Source organism: Aotus nancymaae, unplaced genomic scaffold (assembly GCF_030222135.1).
Source record: "Aotus nancymaae isolate 86718 unplaced genomic scaffold, 86718_ANA_hifiasm-v0.15.2.pri h1tg000092l, whole genome shotgun sequence".
NCBI classification, from domain to species: Eukaryota; Metazoa; Chordata; class Mammalia; order Primates; family Aotidae; genus Aotus; species Aotus nancymaae.
Genome location: NW_026988507.1, coordinates 11,011,817 through 11,031,001, shown reverse-complemented (window position 1 = coordinate 11,031,001; position 19,185 = coordinate 11,011,817). Strand labels below are relative to the sequence as shown.

General features: G+C 36.8%; 1 non-coding gene across 1 annotated transcript; it reads right to left on the bottom strand.

Annotated features, from left to right (window-relative positions):
• Positions 1–8,028: 8,028 nt before the first annotated feature.
• On the bottom strand, positions 8,029–8,169 carry LOC135271830 (U4 spliceosomal RNA). Its single transcript, XR_010339963.1, has one exon. It is a non-coding gene; the product is annotated as a U4 spliceosomal RNA (small nuclear RNA).
• Between the last annotated feature and the right edge of the window lie 11,016 nt (positions 8,170–19,185).

Genomic DNA, 19,185 nt, shown 5'->3' with positions numbered 1-19,185 from the left:
TCTGGAAACCATCATTCTCAGCAAACTGAGACACAAGAACAGAAAATCAAACACTGCATGTTCTCACTCATAAATGGGTGTTGAACAATGAGAATACAGGGACACAGGGAGGGGAACATCACACACTGGGGTCTGTTTGGCGGGGCCAAGGGAGGGACAGCAGAATGGTGGGGAGGTCGGGGAGGGATAAAATGGGGAGAAATGCCAGATGCAGGTGATGGGGGGAAAGAAGGCAGCAAACTACATTGCCATTTGTGTACTTATGCAACAATCCTGCATGATCTACACATGCACCCCAGAACCTAAAGTACAATAAAAAAATTAAAAATTAAAAAAAAGAAGACTAGCACAAGAGAGTATCTTTAATCAATAAGTGGCTATAAGTAGCAAAGGAGGAGGCTAGGAGGCAGTAGGGAAGATGTGGTTGAAGTGTATTTTGGCTAAAGAAGAATTTCTGGAGGAGATTGGAAATGTTCAATGGGAATTTTGAGCAAGTATTATGGTACCACAATGCACCTTTTTTCTTCAGTCTACTCACAATGTCCTCAGTAAAATCCATACTTCATGCTTACTAATGCTTTGTGGAGCTGGATTTGCTTTGCAGGCTGTGACAAAGGATTATTTCTTGACTTAATGTTATCAACATCATAAAAGCAAAAGCAAAAACAAATCAGAGGTTTTCTATGTGGACTTCATGACATTTGTTTTCAATTATACATAATTTTTCTTCATAATGCATTATTGATTGCAATGGGTCTTATAAGAGATTCAGCTCGTCCATCTTAAACCCCAAATTTTGGAACTGTTTGCATTCTGTTGTTTATTTTTGAAAAGGGGAAATGAAGTGACAGTCCTCAGGTACTTTGAAGTTGAAACAAAACATACCAAAGGCACCATCTACAATCCTTAAGTGAGGAATACTTTATAGAGAATTTTACCTTAAAGACTTTGTCAAATACTGCACTTCTTATCAATACCAGTTTAAATGGTTATTGAAGTAAAATGTATTTAATTACACACTGTTGGTAGAACTAGTTCATGCAATTTGTAAGCAAACAATATCAGCATTATGAATATGTTTTTATTTTTTCTTCTATCTCCTATGGAACTCAGAATACATTTCCACAAGTACACTTTCCTTGGCATGAGTTCTAAACCATCTTCAGCACAAACTGGTCTGTAAAGTTTCAAGGGACAATTATATAGCCATATCCTATAGATCGGGGTCCCCAGTGTCCCAAGGCCCACAGACCAGTACTGGTCCATGGCCTGTTAGGAACTGAACCTCATAGCAAGAGGTGAGCGGCGAGTGAATGACTGAAGTTCATCTGTATTTACAGCCACTCCACATTGCTTGCATTACCACCTAAGCTCCACCTCAGATCACTGGTGGCATTAGATTCTCACAGGAGCGCAAACCCTATTGTGAACTGGGCATGGAAGGGATCTAGGTTTTGTGCTCCTGATGAGAATCTAATGCCTGATGATCTGTCACTGTCACCCATCAGCCCCAGAGGGGACTGTCAAGTTGCAGGAAAATAAGCTCAAGGCTCTCACTGATTCTACATTATGGTGAATAGTATACTTGTTTCATTATATATTATAACTTAATAATAATATAAAGTGCATGATAAATGTAATGTGTTTGAATGATCATGAAACCAACCCCCTCCCCCTACTCCAGTCCATGGGAAAAAATGCATGCCATGAAACTGGCCCCTGGTGCCAAAAAGGCTGGGAACCACTGCTACAGATGATGAATGGTTTAACTGTTGTGACAACTGAAAATTTCACCCTGAATTAGGATCCAGGACTAAGAATTTATGAGAAGATTCTTGGTCTTTGCCACAAATCCTTCTCTTCCATATTTTTCTCTCTCTTTATCTCCTTTTTTATAAACTGGAGAAAATAAAGAATGAAACCAAGGCTCTCAGAGGATAGAACAACTTGATTACTATTGTAACTTCATATATTAGGAATACTTTAAATATTAGTTGAGTAAATAAATGTGTTGGTGATTCACTAATGGTGACCCCAAGAGTTAACATCTATCCTACTCAAATAAAGAGAAGGATCCACACAGATGAAAAGAAAGAGGCTCCTAAGGTACATCATAGAATGAGTTCTGATCAAAAAGCTCTAGGTAGGGTTAAATTCTCTTTGGAAAATCACTTTGGATAACTTTGAGAAGTTTAAGGTATCAGCATTTGATTTTCTCTTTTCTCACTTATTTAACATCATGAGAATATGCCACAACTTGTTCTATGAAAGTACTAGATTTTAAGTTACAGTAAATATTTTGAATATTGTGCTTTCTCTAACATCATATTTATAAGATATATATATATCCTTGGCTCAAATAACTCAATTCTGGAAGCAATCTGGATTTTAATACCTTTTATTAGAATTGTGGAAACAGCTGGAAGCTCTCAAAATTCAATAGATAATAATATTTCAAGTGCTTCCAACTACTTATAGGCTTAGCTTTAACTAGCTACTTTGTTATAAGTATCATGCTGTTGTCGTAGCAACTTTAGAGAAGGTTGTGATGTATGGGAAACTGAGTTGCTGATGACCTAAAGACATAATCTAATAATGACTGCAGTAATGCCTCCTGGGAAAACATTGTCAAAGATCAAGGAGCTGTGATAATTCTTTAGAAACTCCATAGAGTACGCTTATTGAAGCTTAATATTTTCAAGCTAAAACTGAATATACCTCAACACAGATTCCTTTCCTTCACTTCATACCTACAACTTTGTCTTAAAGAACCATACTTCCGAGGCTGGTATATAAATGACATAAATTGTATTCCCCTAATTTCAACAATACTCTTAGTTTTCTTCTAAATGTAGAGTCAATACATATCTTTAGTTTTCTTCTTTATAGTCACTGATCTAGAAAAAAAAACCATAGTTTTCATTTGTAACTAAAATCTTCACTGAAACAATCTTCTTACATGTGGCACATGAGTACTGAGCAGAGTACTTTTCAAGGCATCTCTATTATTAAAGAAATTGAATAGCCTTTCATTTTTTTCTGATTTCTTAATGTGTAGATGTGAATATGAATATCATTCTAAGCTTGAAAACTGAAACCTGACAATTTCATTTGGAAATTATATCTAAAGTTTCTGTTGTGATTCTTAACCAGGATAAAATGTCCCAACTGAGATGTATTAAAGTTATACCAACATCTATTTGTCTAATGACTATTTCTAGTGATCCATACTGCTGAAAAGATTACTTTGAGAGAGTAATTAAAATAGCTGGAAATTACCCAAATGCTTCATTATTTGTGTACATTATAACAGGCCAAGGAACAACCTTTTATCTTTGTTACTAAAACTCAACAACAGCTACTTCGAGAGAAGCAGTTTTGCCTATAAGAAAGAACAAGTCAGACATGGGTTTAATCAGAGCTTGGCCAGTTACGAAACACTGGTCCTTGGACAAGTTATATATACCTTCTGAGCCTGTTTCCTCATGTATGAAATATAAATGAATCCTCTCTTTCAGGGCTATGGAAAGACAGAAAATATATGTAAGATATCTTGAACAAAATAATGAAGGCTAGCAAACAGAAGAAGCATAGTTCATGATCACTATTGAAAAGTTTCATTAACTACTTATTGATGTTCCATTTGGTAATTATCTAACTGAGTGAAATAAGTAATGGATTTTCTAATGAAGGAAAAGTAAATGGGTATGTCTCACTCCCAGGCAACATCAAAGACAAAGGCTGCCATAGATATTTCTCCAAAATCCACAGATAACGAATCACACCTCACCAATGTTTAGTACCATGTTTCCTTTTTTAAAAAAAGTATCTTATTATCTCAAATGAATATGTATTGTCAATTAAAAAAAATTAAGACTCACTTAGAAAAAAGAGCTATCCATAACGGAAATCTATGTAAAGGAAGCCAGGAATCCCATTGAAGAAAACAGTCTCAAATCCTAAGAAGACAGTTATGTAGCAGGCATAGCTGTGGTACAGACAGGAGCCAGGTAAATACCGGGTAGAAGAGGGTGGTTCCCTGGCAAAAGCCCCACCCTTAAGCCTAGATACCTGTGGCCCTAAATGGGAAGAGGCATTCCTGTTTTCATTCCCAAAAAGTTGCCTTTTGGCACCCCCCTATACTGTACCCATATAAACCCCAGACCCCAGGCTCCAGGAGGAGATGAGGAGACAAGCAGGTGAAAGGCAGAACGACACTGCAGAGAGAGAAAAGAAGGATTGTCTGAACTCTGAAAGGAGTTCTGCTGAGGGTGGTTGGACAGGAGTTTGGCCACTGAACAGCCAACTCCAGGGGAAGATCATCTTTCCACTCCATCCCCCTTCCAGCTCCTCATCCATCCTACCACCACCCCTCCATAAAATCCCCACATCCATACTTCTTCTGGGATGCTGGACAAGAGCTTGGAATATAGAAAGCTGTCACACTGGCTCTCTGCCCTGGCAACAAGACAAAGGGACCACTGAGCTGGTTAACACTTAAGCCATCTGCAGATAGCAAAACTAAAAGAGCGCCCTTACAGGGCACACACACCATGCTCGCTTGGGCTTTGGGAGTCGCAGGCACCCACACCTAGACGCTACCCTGGGACCAGAGCCCCAGAGCACTTGCCCCAGCTCCTGCACCTGCCCATCTGTATGCTCCTCATGGAGTAAGGGGTTTGAGTGCTCAGTGACCAAACACATAAGCCACACCTCTGTTATATGAAGTGGGGTCAGGGAACTCTGCTGTCTCAGCTGCACCACTAATTCAGATTGGTTTGGGATGTTAAATAACTCAGAGAAGCTATTCCCCAACAAAAAAATATAAAGTGCAACAAAAATATAATTTATAGCACAGAAATATTTAATGACATATACAATTTGGTCAAATAGAAATTCCTCCATCAGGAGCAGACTCAACCTTTGCAACAAAGTTGTAGTTCAAACACAAGGCAAACAAAACTATGACTCTAGCTTGTGTTTGAGAAAGGAGAATCTACTTGATCTTACTTAGGAACTAGACCAGTAGAAAAGGGAATATAGACAAGAGAATATAGTGCTACTTAAGCTAGTAGATAATATTTACATAGTCATAATACTGTAATGAAAATGGTGTTTACAAGTTGTCAGTTTTCAAGTCAACCAATGGATAAAAGATGAAAATTTCTGTTGTGGGCAGAACATAATGTAAATGCTAACAATTTTTCAAACAAAATACTAAAATTATAGCTGTAAGTAAGAAGCAGTTGGAAGGAAACAGAGGAGGGAGTGAAAAAAACAAGGGCAGGTGTACTAAATTTATACCCTCTCATAGAACAGGGAATCAAGTATAGACTATGTAAACAGAGCAGGAAGTAGAAGTATGTTACTTAAAGTTAATAAATCAGCCAGGCGCCTTTGGGAAACCAAGGTAAAAGAATCACTTGAGGCTGGGAGTTTGAGACCAGCCTGGGCAACATAGCAAAACCCCGTCTCTACAAAAATTTAAGTGGATGTGGTCTAACATTGACATGAATAAAAAATAAAAAGCATTTATAGTTATGGATGTTATTACTAGAAACTTACAATAAATGTCATTTTAAAATGTTGGCTGTGGGGATAGGAATGAAGATAGAGGAAGAGTGGTCAGGAAACTATAATTTCTTACCAAAAGGTCTCTGAACTATTCAATTTTCACAAGGTATGTATCCTTTTTTTTTTTCGATGGAGTCTCATTTTGTCGTCTAGGCTGGAGTGCAGCAGTGTGATCTCATTCACTGCAACCTTTACCTCCCAAGTTCAAGCAATTCTCCTGCCTCAGCCTCCCCAGCAACTGAGATTGTAGGCACCCACCACAACACCTCGCTATTTTTAGTACAGAAGGGGTTTTACCATGTTGGCTGGGCTGGTCTTGAACTCCTGACTTCAGGTGATCCACTGCCTTGGCCTCCCCAATGTCTGAAATTATAGGTGTGAGCCACTGTACCTGAGTATATCTTTATTTTTTAATTCAAGGATATAGAGTTAAAATCATAAATGATTTTCAACTTAGAAAAACAATTCTGATGTACAGATAGATTTTTAAGGTATATTTTTACCATAGATCAACTCCATATCGATCAATTTCAAAAGGCTTCTCATTATGTAGAACTTAATTCGATCTTAAGTGCTACAACATCCATGGAGTAGACTTTCTTTAGGCTGGCTTTGTAATGCAAGAGTGCATAATAATTTAACTTTTTTTTTTTTTTTAAGATACAGGGTCTCACTTTGTTGCCCAGACTGGTCTCAAATTCCTGGGCTCAAGCAATCTGCTCTCCTCAAGGTCCCAAAATGCTGGTATTACAGGCGGGAGCCACTGTGCCAGGCAAAAGGGCATAATAATACTGATCATCACAGTTCATTTCTCTTTTTTCATCAGCGTCCTTTAAAGCAGTGGTTTCCAAACTTTCTGGCACCAGAGACCAGGTTTGTGGAAGACAGTTTTTCCACAGATGATGGGGGTGGGGGATGGTGTTGGGAGGAAACTATTCCACTTCAGATCATCAGGCATTAGATTCTCACAACCTAGATCCCTCACAAGCGCAGTTCACAATAGGGTTCGCACTCACTGCTGTGAGAATCTAATGCTGCCATTGATCTGACAGGAGGTGGAGCTCAGGCAGTAATGTGAGTGATGGAGAGTGGCTGTACACACAGATGAAGCTTCGTTTTCTTGTTCGCTGCTCACCTCCTGCTGTGCCACCCGTTCCTAACAGGCCACGGACTGGTACAGCTCCGCAGCCTGGGGTTTGGAGGACCCCTGCTTTAATGGACATCAGTTCCTTCATAGGGTGAGACTTTGGCCAGTCTATTACCAATAAAACTTTAAAAGTGACAATGTCAGAAAATTCAAGTAATATATAAGAGAAACAAAATTGAGATGGATACTTAAGTATATATAAATTCTAGTCCATGACTGTGAGGTCCAAAGTATTTCTCTGACAGGGGTTAAAAAGGAAAGAGAGAAAGTAAATCCATAGGTAGGAATAAAACTTGATCTCAAATTTGTATTTAACCCATAATGCGGCCATCAAATATTGAATGAGAAATGCATATTCATATGTGTCACATGATGCATACAATCTAACACTGTAACTATAGTACTAAGGTTTGGAAATTCTGGAAATTTCCCAATAAATGTATTTCTTTTTTAAAATTTTAACAAAAAGATTTTTGTTTTCTGCACTGATGTATCAAGTAGTCTTTTTTTTAATCCTTATTCAGAGTCTGCTGCAGATATATGCTGCAATAGAAAATGAAAATACAAATTTTGCAATGCAAATTTCCCAAGAAAGAGCTTCTGTGTCTTTAACGTGACCAAACACTTTCATTTATAAGTGAGCATTAACAGGTGGGAAAGGCATCTGGCTGGAAATCAGATGGGTTTTTTAATCCTGTCAATCACTAGCTGTGTAGATTTGTGTTTATCACTTCACCCTTCTAAGCTGAAGTTCCAACTCTGGAAATAAGTTTAATATCTATCCTTTCTATCTTCTAAAAATCTTCTCAGGAATAAATTATATGATATTTGCTGATAATCTGGTGATGATTAAATGCTTATGTAGCATACACACATACAAACACACACACACTTTTCCATCAAATGAAGAACAGAGAATCTTCAAAAGAGAAATATAAAAGTATGAATAAATAATTACCCAAAGGACTAGTGTTGATTAAAATAGGCATTTGAGGAATCCACTACAAAAAGTTCAGCACTTGTAAATTCTATCACTAGAATATTAAAAAGCACCACCTTTTTGTCATACAGATAACAGAAAACTAGTGTGTATTTCTATGTTATTCCTGTCTTCTCTCACCAAGCATTACAGGAACTGTCCTGTGAAAACCAGTCAGAGAGTTAGTGATAGCATTTACTTACTTCAATTTCCTCTGATCAACGGTAGTCAAAATCTGACAATGGAAATTGTTTCTTGTATAATATTGGACTCTGTGCTAGGAAATGTAAATCTTAAGTCTTTTTTTCTTTTTTTTTTTTTATTTCAGTCCCCATAGAGAGTGTCAAAAATTGCCAATGCCGACTATATTGCAAGTTGTCATGGCGGAGTATTGGGAAAAGTTTTCAATTCACAATAATGGCTCTTCAGATAAACCTCATTGGCTACGATACTGCCACTGTGCAAAGCTATAACCAGTTTTAAAAACAGAATCCCAGCACTTTGGGAGGCCAGGGGGGGTGCGACACGAGGTCAGGAGTTCAAGACCAAGATGGTCCAAGATGGTGAAACCCCATACTTTTCTAGATTTTCACATTCTTCAGTACACATTACTAAAAATACAAAAAAAAAAAAAAAATTTAGCTGTGTGTGGTGGCACATGCCTGTAATCCCAGGTACCCGGGAGGCTGAGGCGGAGGATTGCTTAAACCCGGGAGGTGGGGGTTGCAGAGTCAAGATCGTTTCACTACACTCGAGCCTGGGTGACAGAGCGAGACTCCCTCTCAAAAACCACCACCACCAGCACCACAGAATCCAGTATCCAGTAGCCTAGGCAAGTGCAGTGGACAGTAAACTGAGAATGAAGTCATTATAACTTCATTTCTTTTCTTGAGTGCTCACTCTAAAAGTTTACACAGGCAAATATAACAACATTTTTTATTAAGTGTTTTTACTGACTTCTGAAAAGGAATCTTTAATTCTGATGACCCTTCCTAAAATACATCTTTTTTTCATGTATTTTGGTTTTAATGTATATGTTTTACATTTAAAAAAATATATGATTGCTATTATACAGTCAATAATTGTTCAGTATTATTCACATTTTCTTTGACTATCATCCCTTCTTGTTACTCACAGCTTCCATATGGGATATCTTTCCTCCTGCCTGAAATAAACTTGAATTAAAGCAGAAACTTCTTTGTGTGTGAAGATCTTACTGTGGCAAGCCGTCTTTGTTTTTTGTTTTTTAAATATTATCTTACTTTTGAAATATGTTATTGGGAATAGAAATCTAGATGACAGTTATTTTTCTCTTAGCTTATTGTAATGATGACTTCACAGTATTCTGTTTCCCATTGTGGCCAATGCAAAGCAGTTTGAAGTCTAATAGCAGATACAGTACTTTGAAGGCAATCTACATAGATTCGTAGGTAGGTAGGTAGATAGATTATATACATGTATATATACATATACGTGTGTGTGTGTGTGTGTGTGTGTGTGTGTGTATGTATATATTCCTTTCTGGTTACTTTTAAACTATTACTTTTTGTCATTTTTTCAGATTCACTAAGAGGTGTCTTAGTATAAATTTTGTAGATTTTTCTTATATTTATCCTGCTTGGGGTAACTAGAATTCCTTAATCTATGGTTTGGTGTCTTTCATAAATTCTTAAAAATTCTCATTCACCATGTTTTCAGTGTGTCTTCCCTATGATTCCTCTCGTCTCTTTCCAAAGCAACAGTTAAATGTACGCTAGACCATTCCACTCTCTCCTCCTTACGACCAACCTCTTTCATATTTTCCATTCCACTGTCTCCAGGCTGTAGTCTGAATACTTTCTACAGATCTACAGTACTGTAATTCTTTCTTCAAATGAATTTCCTATGCTATTAAATGCATCTTCTTTTCCAGGAGTTTTTTTTTTTTTTCAAATTTTCTTAGATTTCTGATTCTCTTATGTTTTCAAATATATTAAATATATTTCCAATATCTACAGTTTTGGTCAATCTTATTCTTTAGTCTTTTTTTTTCTGATTTTTCTCAGTCATACTGTTTTATTTTCTTGAATAATCTATGATTTTTTTCTTTCTGTAACTTCATGTTTCTTGAATCTCTTTACCTCCGAGAATTTGATGAGACCTGGTTTAAAGTTGGCTTCCTCAGAGAAGACATGTATTTGTTCTGCCAAATGACTACAGGCTCTATCAATCACAAATTCTAGTTTTAAAAGATATTAACTTTGGGTTGTTTTTTTTAACCACCCAAGTACTGTGAATTGTGAGCTGCAAAGCCAATGGAGAACTTGCAATTCTGCATCCTCACAGATACACATTTTCCCACTTTATTCAGTGCCAAGTCTGAAGACAGGTAATTTTGCTGTCAGTTTCCTGGAGTTTGACATTGAGGCCTTTTCTTGTTCACTTTTATTCTGAGTGTGTAGCCACTTGAAGTCCTATATTTATACAAAAGTGTTTTGAACACTGATCTTTCACACTGGGTAGGCTTACATCTTTGCTTCATTTCCTTTAAGCCCAGCATGTCAGGAAAAATTAAACTCAAGTTCACTCAGGTTTAGAAAACACTTCAAGGTAAAAAACAGCTTTCTGCCTCTGCTTACTTTTCTAGGTTTTCACTTTCTTCAGTACACATTACACAAAAATGATACACGGAACACAAGTATATTAAACAGATAAGAGAACTCTTTTACCAGCACAGTATACATCATTTTATAAATTCCCATTTATATTACATTTTCTGATTTTTTAATTCAATAAATGAGAACACGTTAATACTTTATCATCTTCTAACATGCTAACATTTGCTACATATGGGTACATCACATAGTGCTTTACATTATTATTTCAACTACAGCTTAAAATTTTAAAACTAAATTTTATTACATCATTTGCGGAAATCCTTAAGCAGTATCGTAAAATATATTTGGAAAATTATTGATGTAATCAATCAAGTTGTCATTCTGGATACTAGATAATCTGTCCTTTCCAAAACAATTACCTCTAAATATCATTGTTGCTACTGAAAAAATAGTAACATTAATTGCAAGTAACATACTTCGTTCATATTCTGGCTTTGTGAATTGGGCAATTAACAAGGATGTTCAATGAAAATCATTCTGTTTCACAGATAATGTTGCTTTATTTTTTTGTGCCAGAGTCAATTCTCAGTAAATTTGACAAAAATGTGTCCACAGTTTATTTCTTCCTAAAAGAATTGCTGAAGTGAATAATGTACTTGTAAAGGATATGCTGGATAACAGAGATATTTAGATGAGTGCTGTTTAGAACAGAGGCCCCCAGTTCCTGGGCTATGGACTGCTACCAGTCCATGGTCTGTTAGGAACCAGCCCACACAGCAGGAGGTGAGTGAGGGCAAGTTAGCATTACTACCTGAGCTCCACCTCCTGTCAGACAAGCGGCAACACAGGCGCATGAACCCTATTGTAAGCCCCGTTGTGAACTGCACACACAAGAGATGGATCTAGGTTGCACGCTCCTTATGAGACTCTAATGCGTGATGATCTGAGGTGGAACAGTTTCATCCTCAAACCACCCCCAATATCCCCCTCAACCCTCCCCAGCACCTCCCATCCATAGAAAAACTGTCTTCCACAAAACTGGTCCTTAGTGGCAAGAAGATTGGAGATCATGGATCTGGAAGACCAAGTGATCTTGACCACCTCAGTGACATGTTACTGGACTAGACAAAAAGCTAGAATTAAATTAGGTCAATAAATTATTTGGTAATAATGATCTGCTCACTAAAGAAAGAAACCGGCATTAAAAATGATAACTTATTCCATAGGCCTTGATTCCATCCTCGAAGTGGCCTAGTGACATTTATTGGAGTCACCAGTAGAATGCCACATAAGCCCTCACAGAAAATGATATTGAGTGTAAGATAGTCCAAATTTTCCCAACTAGAAGAGCTACTTAAAATAAGTAACATGTGCCACATGAAATAACAAATATATACTTATAACATTTATTAATTTAATCAGAATTTCATTCTATTAGTTGATATCACTTTTCTACCTTGAAAATCATTTTATCCAAACATCCATCTTTGATATCAAACCTCTTATCAATACCAAATAAACTTTGAGATACTCAACACATTTTCCCAGAATATATATTTTCATTTCCATCTAAGCTGTTAGAGATAAAGCCATTTGGAAAATGGTATACCATTTCATCCCTGGAAATTCTATCTTAAGCAACATTTGTCTTTTACATAACACTAAGACTTTGTTAGAAAAATTAGTTCAATGGGCTACTATTTATAATTTCTACAATGTTACTATGTGTAGTGACACGGAATGTTTAGAATTATGATGCCTTACATCAGGAATAATTACTAACCATATGCCAATATTTTTGCTTCTATTTCTCTAGATTTTAGCTGGTGGTCTCTGAGAGAAAGCATTGATTGAAGTTATTTTTAAGATACCATATTTTCCTCCCGTAGTAATTTATTTCTCAAATAAAATAATTAAAACAGTGCCTATAAGAAACTTTATAAATAAATATAATACAAGCATTTTCTGAGTGATGATGCCAAAAACACTTATATTTGGACATATATAAGTAATCCACTATACAATAAAAATTATTTTGAATATATGTTCCTTGACAATATATGAATTTGTATTTTTACATCTAATCAAAACAGTGTTAAATAGCTAAACTATATTTTTTTCCTTCTACCTAACTGAATTCTAAACAGCCTTTGGAATTCAGTTCTAGTTCTGTGCTCCTTCATAAAATACTCCTGATTGCAGCCAATACTAATCTCGTTCTTCTGAAAATTTCTATACTATTTGTAATCTATGTTATGGTTTATAATTTAGCAGTACTGTTCTATATTTTTCTCCAATTCTTTCATGTTAGTTAAGTTTAACTCCTCTACTACATTGATTTGAGGACTTATACTTCTATTTTATTCTACATGCCTTTTATTATATTGTCAATTGGAGCATAATTACGCAAGTGATCATTGGTTGTAAGCTATGCTTATTCACTTTCACAAATAAATATCTTCTGATTGAGTGTTGTGCTGATATGGAAGTGCTGGGAAGGGAAGAGAGTGGTCCCTTTCAATGGTACAGAAGTGGGGAAGGGAAGAGCCCGGTAGAGGAGAGCATGGTTCCCGGCTAGGGCTCCACCCCCACAGACCTAGGTGAGGACAGGCATTTCATGGTCAAATGTTGCATTTCCCAAGACCACGCTGGCCTGCCCCATCCCCCGTCCTGTGGCCATAAAAACCCAAGGCCCTAGCAAGACAGAGAGAGAAGTAGCTGCACGTGGAGAGGAGCATTTCAGCGTAGGAACGCACAACCTGCCAGACACTGAGAGGAATGCACAGAGGGGCACCAGCATGCTGGCAGGCCACTGACCAGCAAAGCAACATGGAGTGTGCTGGGGCGGTGGCAGGAGCGCACAGGCTGCTGAGCGGCCAGACTCCAGGGGAAAACCATTTCCCTTCTGGGTCCCCCATCTGCTGAGAGCTACTTCCACTCAGTAAAACCTTGCACTCATTCTCCAAATCCAGGTGTGATTCGAGTCTTCTGGTACACCAAGGCAAGAACCCAGGATACAGAAAGCCCTCTGTCCTTGCGACAAGGGGGAGGGTCTATCTAACTGAGCTGGTAAATACAAGCTGCCTTTAGATGGCAAAACTAAAAGAGCACATGGTAGCCCTCGCCCGCTGGGGCTTCAGGAGCTGTAAATATGCACCCCTGGTGCTGTCATGTCGAAGCCCCACAGCCTGCCCCTCTGTATGATCCCCTAAAGGTTTGAGCAGCGGGCACTGAAGAAGCAAGCCACTGTCCCCCCGTCGCACGCCCTGTGGGGCAACGGGGGAACCTTTCCCGTTTCAACGCCATCAAGTGACCGTACAGATTAATTGAGGCCATCCAGATCTGTTCCACAGAAAATCGAATGAGGGTAGAATAAAGTCAACAGAAAACTTAGACATGAATAAACTCTTATATTTCCACCATCATAAAAATGGTAGAACAAAGTATCAGTGGATGTCTGATCTGTAATTTTGAATGAGAAATCACAACACTCTCCCTTGTTATTATTAAAGAAGGAAGGAAGGCTTTGTTACTTGAAGTGCAAATTTATCAAGTGTCAATTATTTCCTTGATTTTTTTGGGAGGAGGAAGCAAACAATTGTTTAATATCTTTTTCTCCATATATTTTAATTGTTGTCACAATAATGGATCATTGCAAATATATATTTGATGGCAACAATAATGTTACTAACAGTTCTTTTCTATCACTATAAGACTAGAAGTTACTTTTGCATTTAAATAAGATCCCTGAAGTGTTTGAAAGGGTCAGTAATATGTGTGCATAGAAATCATAGAAATATTTCAGATTATTTCAAAATTGCAGATCATTCCATAATTTTTATGTTTTCTTTCCAAAGAGAGATAGGTCACAAAGTCTGAGTGATGACACTGAAACACTGTTAAATCTCTTTCAGCCAAGAAGAAAGGTAACTTCGTGTGGAGCCATACTATAAACTGCCTCTTAGCAGTACACAAATTCAGCATCTAATAGATCAGGGAAATGCTTGCTCAGAATTATTAAATATAATATGGTTTGTCTGTTGCTGCCATATACTTTGAAATATTGGTTTATAGGCTAACTTCTCATACAAATTTAGGAAGCATGTTGCTCTGATGTTTTCATTATTATCAGCTTTTTCTGTAGCCTCTGATAATAATTCATAATTAAAAATTTAAATGTTTAATCTAGCTGAATTAAAGAACACATTGGGTTTTAACTCTTTATATTTTTATTTTTATATAGGTATAATTTTTTTTATGTCTGTGGCTGTGTATAATTATTATTTTATGTAAAAAATAGGATCTTTTATAACTTCAAAGGGTTTCCCCAGGGGATAAAATTTTATGAGACGAATCCAAAGCAATATTCATAAAACCCGCGTTTAACCACTAAAAATCAGCTCAAATCTACTTTATGTCAACATCAAGTTTTATCACATAATCATTTAATAAATGTGTATGCCTTCCTATAATTTAGCATATAATTCTTATATGCTTACAATTTTAATACTGTAAGCATGTCACATTTGTAGTTTATAGTCAGCAAAAATTGGTTTTGTCTTGTCGATTGTTATCCATATCTTTAATAAAATAGCAAAATCTAATTCACCGGCAATAATTTCTAAATTGTCAATTCACCACTATAACATTTGTAGATAAGTTTTGTGGGATTATTGTTTATCTTTTATCACAAGACTTTGACTAAAAAGAATACTACCTTTTTACTTTGGGTACTTAAAATTTTACTTCCATACTGCAATGACTCAATCTCTACTGTAAGGCTTCAAGGCAAGATGGCCACACACTCCAAGCAAATGGAGGAAGGACTCAGATGCTGGGGTAAGGTGGGAGTAAACTGGGAAGCCCACACGAGGCTACTGTGCACTGGGACTCATTCCTGGTCCCCAACAATGGCTGGAGTAGGGATGAGTTGAACAGGAATCCTGGCAGCACGAGATGGACACTTGACCTGACAGGGAGAAGCACATCAAAGAGCTAATCCACCACAGTAAAACAGGCTTTAATCTTGGGACGCAAGGTTGATTCATCATACACAAATCAATAAACGTGATTCACCACAGAAACAGAACTGAAAACAGAAAACACATGATCATCTCAATAGATGCAGAAAAGGCTTTTGATAAAATTTGACATCCCTTCATGGTAAAAATCTTCAAACTAGGCACTGAAGGAACATACCTCAAAATACTAAGAGTCGTCCATGACAAATCCATAGCCAACATCATGCTAAACGGGCAAAAGCTGGAAGCATTCTCCTTGAAAACGGTATAAAACAGGATGGCTTCTCTCACCACTCCTAGTCAACATAGTGTTGAAAGTCCTAGCCAGAGAAATCAGGTAAGAGAAAGAAATAAAAGACATCCAAATAGGAAGAGAGAAAGCCAAACTATTCCTGTTTCAGACAATACGATTCTACAGATAGAAAACCCCACAGTCATTCACAGCAAATTGATGAGAGTTAGGATAATACTTGTCTAAGGCATATATTCCATGTTTCTTCTTAATTATGTTGAGATACTTTGCTTTTCATACCTTTTATTTAATAGCTGTTTTTTAACTGAATTGTAAATTATTTCTAATCAAGTTGTCAGTCAAAAGAACAAACAATGTGATTTTTTTCCCTCTCTGTAGAATCAGTTATCAAACAGCCTATCAACATGTGGAAAAAACTATGTATAGGCCCAAGTCTGAGTGCTGTCTGGGATTTTATGAAAGCAAGGAAATGTGTGTACACACATAACATTTTCACCCTTTCAAGGTTTGCTCGTTTTCCCAAGTGCTGGTTTCCTTCTGTTAATGGCAGTCGAGGTGGAGTTTTGGGGATATGGGCTTCTTGGAATATTTCCTTTTACTCTGACTGCTACCTCCTTGGCTTATGTAATGAGGGAAGCATTAACTGAATCCCTGTCCAAGCCAAAGTCTCTAAGTGAATGTTGCTTGAACAGAAAACAATTGTTACAGAAAGATGATTCAAGGATGGATGTGGTGATGTTAATTGCAATTGTTCAGTAAATGTCCTATGGGGAGAAAAGAAAAGAAAGAAAACCTATGCCTCTATGCCAAGTGCCATAGCTACCTCTTTCTGGGTGGCATCTTGATGTCAGCCCTGTGCCTATTGCTTTTGTCTTCCCTGGGGAATGTTTTCTTTGGATCCATTTGGCTTTTCCAGGAAAACCTGTATGTGGGACAGGTGATCGTGTGTGGCTCTGTCCTTTTTGATACTCAACTCATAATTGAAAAGGCTGAAAATGGAGATAAAGATTGTATCTGGCACTGCATAGACATCTTCTTAGATTTTGTTACTGTCTTCAGAAAACTCATGATGATCCTGGCCATGAATGAAAAGGATAAGAAGGAAGAAAAGAAACGAAGTGACCATCCAGCCCTTCCCAGTTTAACTTCCTCTTCGTCCACGCCTCATTTCCTTTCTGCACACATTACAGGTGGTGTGTTCTGTGATGATGAAAAGCACCAGAAAAGCAAAAAAAAAAATTTTTTTAATTAAAAATAAATAAAAATTTAAAAAGAATGAGATCATGTCATTTGCAGCAACATGTATGGAGCTGTAGGTTATTATTCCACAGTCTATAGTCTCTGTCTCAAAACTCCTTGATCAAACAACAGCTTCAGCAAGTTTTAGGATATAAAATCAGTGTACAAAAGTCAGTAGCATTCCAGTACACCAACAACATTAAAGCTGAGAGCCAAATTAAGGATGCATTCCCATTCACAATAACCACAAAAAGAATAAAATACCTATAAATGCAGCTAACCAGGGAGGTGAAAGATCTCTACAGTGAGATTTACAAAACACTGTGCAAAGTAATCAAATATGATACCAAAAAATGGAAGAACATTCCATGATCATGGATAAGATGACTCAATATTGTTAAAATGGAGATATTGTCCAATTTATAGACTCAATGCTATTCCTATCAAACTATCAATGACATTCTTAACAGAAATAAGAAGACTATTGTAAAATTCACATAGAACCAAAAAAGAGCCCAAATAGCCAAGGTAATTCTAAGCAAAAAGAACAAAGCTGGAGCCATTACATTACCCAACTTAAAACTATAGTGCAAGGCTACAGTAACAAAAACAGCATGGTACTGATATGAAAGCAGACACACAGACCAGTGGAGCAGAACACAGAGGCCAGAAATAATGCTGCACTTCTACAACCATCTGATCCTTGACAAAGTTGACAAAAAACAAGCAATAAGGAATGACTTTCTACTCAATAAATGGTGCTGGGATAAACGGCTAACCATATGCAGACGATTGAAACTGGACCTTTTCCTTACACAATATACAAAAATCAACTCAAAACAGATTAAATACTTAAATGTAAAACCTAAACATATGAAAACCCTGGAAGATAACCTACACTAAATGCCATTGTAAGCATAAGACCTGGAGAAGATTTCATGACGAGGACGCCAAAATCAATTGCAACAAAACGAAATTTAACAAATGGAACCTAACTAAACTAAAGAGCTTCTGCACAGCAAAAGAAACTATCAACAGAGTAAACAAACAACCTACAGAATGGGAGAAAATGTTCACAAACTGTGCGTTGGACTAAAGTCTAATATCTGGAATCTATAAAAAACTTAAACAAATTAACAAGCAGAAAACAACCTCATAAAAAAGTGGGCAAAGGACATGAATAGACATTTTTAAAAAGAAGACATACAAACAGCCAACAAGCATCTAAAAAAACGTTCAACATCACTAATCAGTAGAGAAATGCAAATCAAATGCATTTGAAATCCCATCTCGTATCAGTTCGAATGGATATTATTAAAAAGCCAAAAAAGTAACAGATGCTGGTGAGGTTGTGGAGAAAAGGGAAGGCTTGTACATTGCTGGTGGGGATGTAAATTAGTTCAACCATTGTAGAAATTAGTGTGGTAATTTCTCAATGAACTTAAAACAGAAGTACCATTTGACCTAGAAATTCCATTATTGAGTATATACCCAAAGAAATATAAATTGTTCTACCATAAAGACACATATACTCATATATTTATTGGAGAACTATTCACAATGGCAACATGAAATTGACCCAAATGCCCATCAGCAGTAGAATGGATAAAGAAAATGTGGTACATGTATACCATGGAATACAATGCAGCCATAAAAAATAATTAGATCACGTCATTTGCAGCAACATGGATGGAGCTGTAGGTTATTATTCTCAGTGAAGTAACACAGGAACAGAAAAACAAATACATGTTCTCATTTAGAAATAGGAGCTAAACGTTGAGTACATATAGACACAAAGAAGGGAACAGACACTAGAACCTACTTGAGGTAAAAGGAGGGAGAAGGGTGAGGAGGATCAAAAAACTACCTATTGAATACTATGCTTATGACCTGAGTAACAAAATAATCTATACACCAAAACCCTGTGATGTGCAGTTTACCTATATAACAAACATGCACATGTACCCCCTGAGCCTAAAGTAAAAGTTAATAAATAAATCTCTATTGTAAATTTTACCCCCTGCATCCCAATTTTTTTTTTCCTTTCTTTTCACTACCCTAAAACCTGAGGTTTTTAGCTCATGGCTGGTTGCTGACAGTGGTTATAATCTGTTTTATCTTTTCTCCATCCCATGTCCTATTTTATCATGATCAATTGTTTCACTCAGAAATTCAATGAATTTCAAGATAATCATGGTACTATTGGGACCTCCACAAGCTAAGGGTATTTCTAAAGAGACCAAAGAAATCGTAAGATTACTGTTGTTAAAATTTCATGAAATGAATTTATCTCCACACACATAATGAAAAATGCTAGATTTTCTAGTGTTTTTACAGAATTATGTAGTATTTAACTTTCTAGAAATAAAAAATTC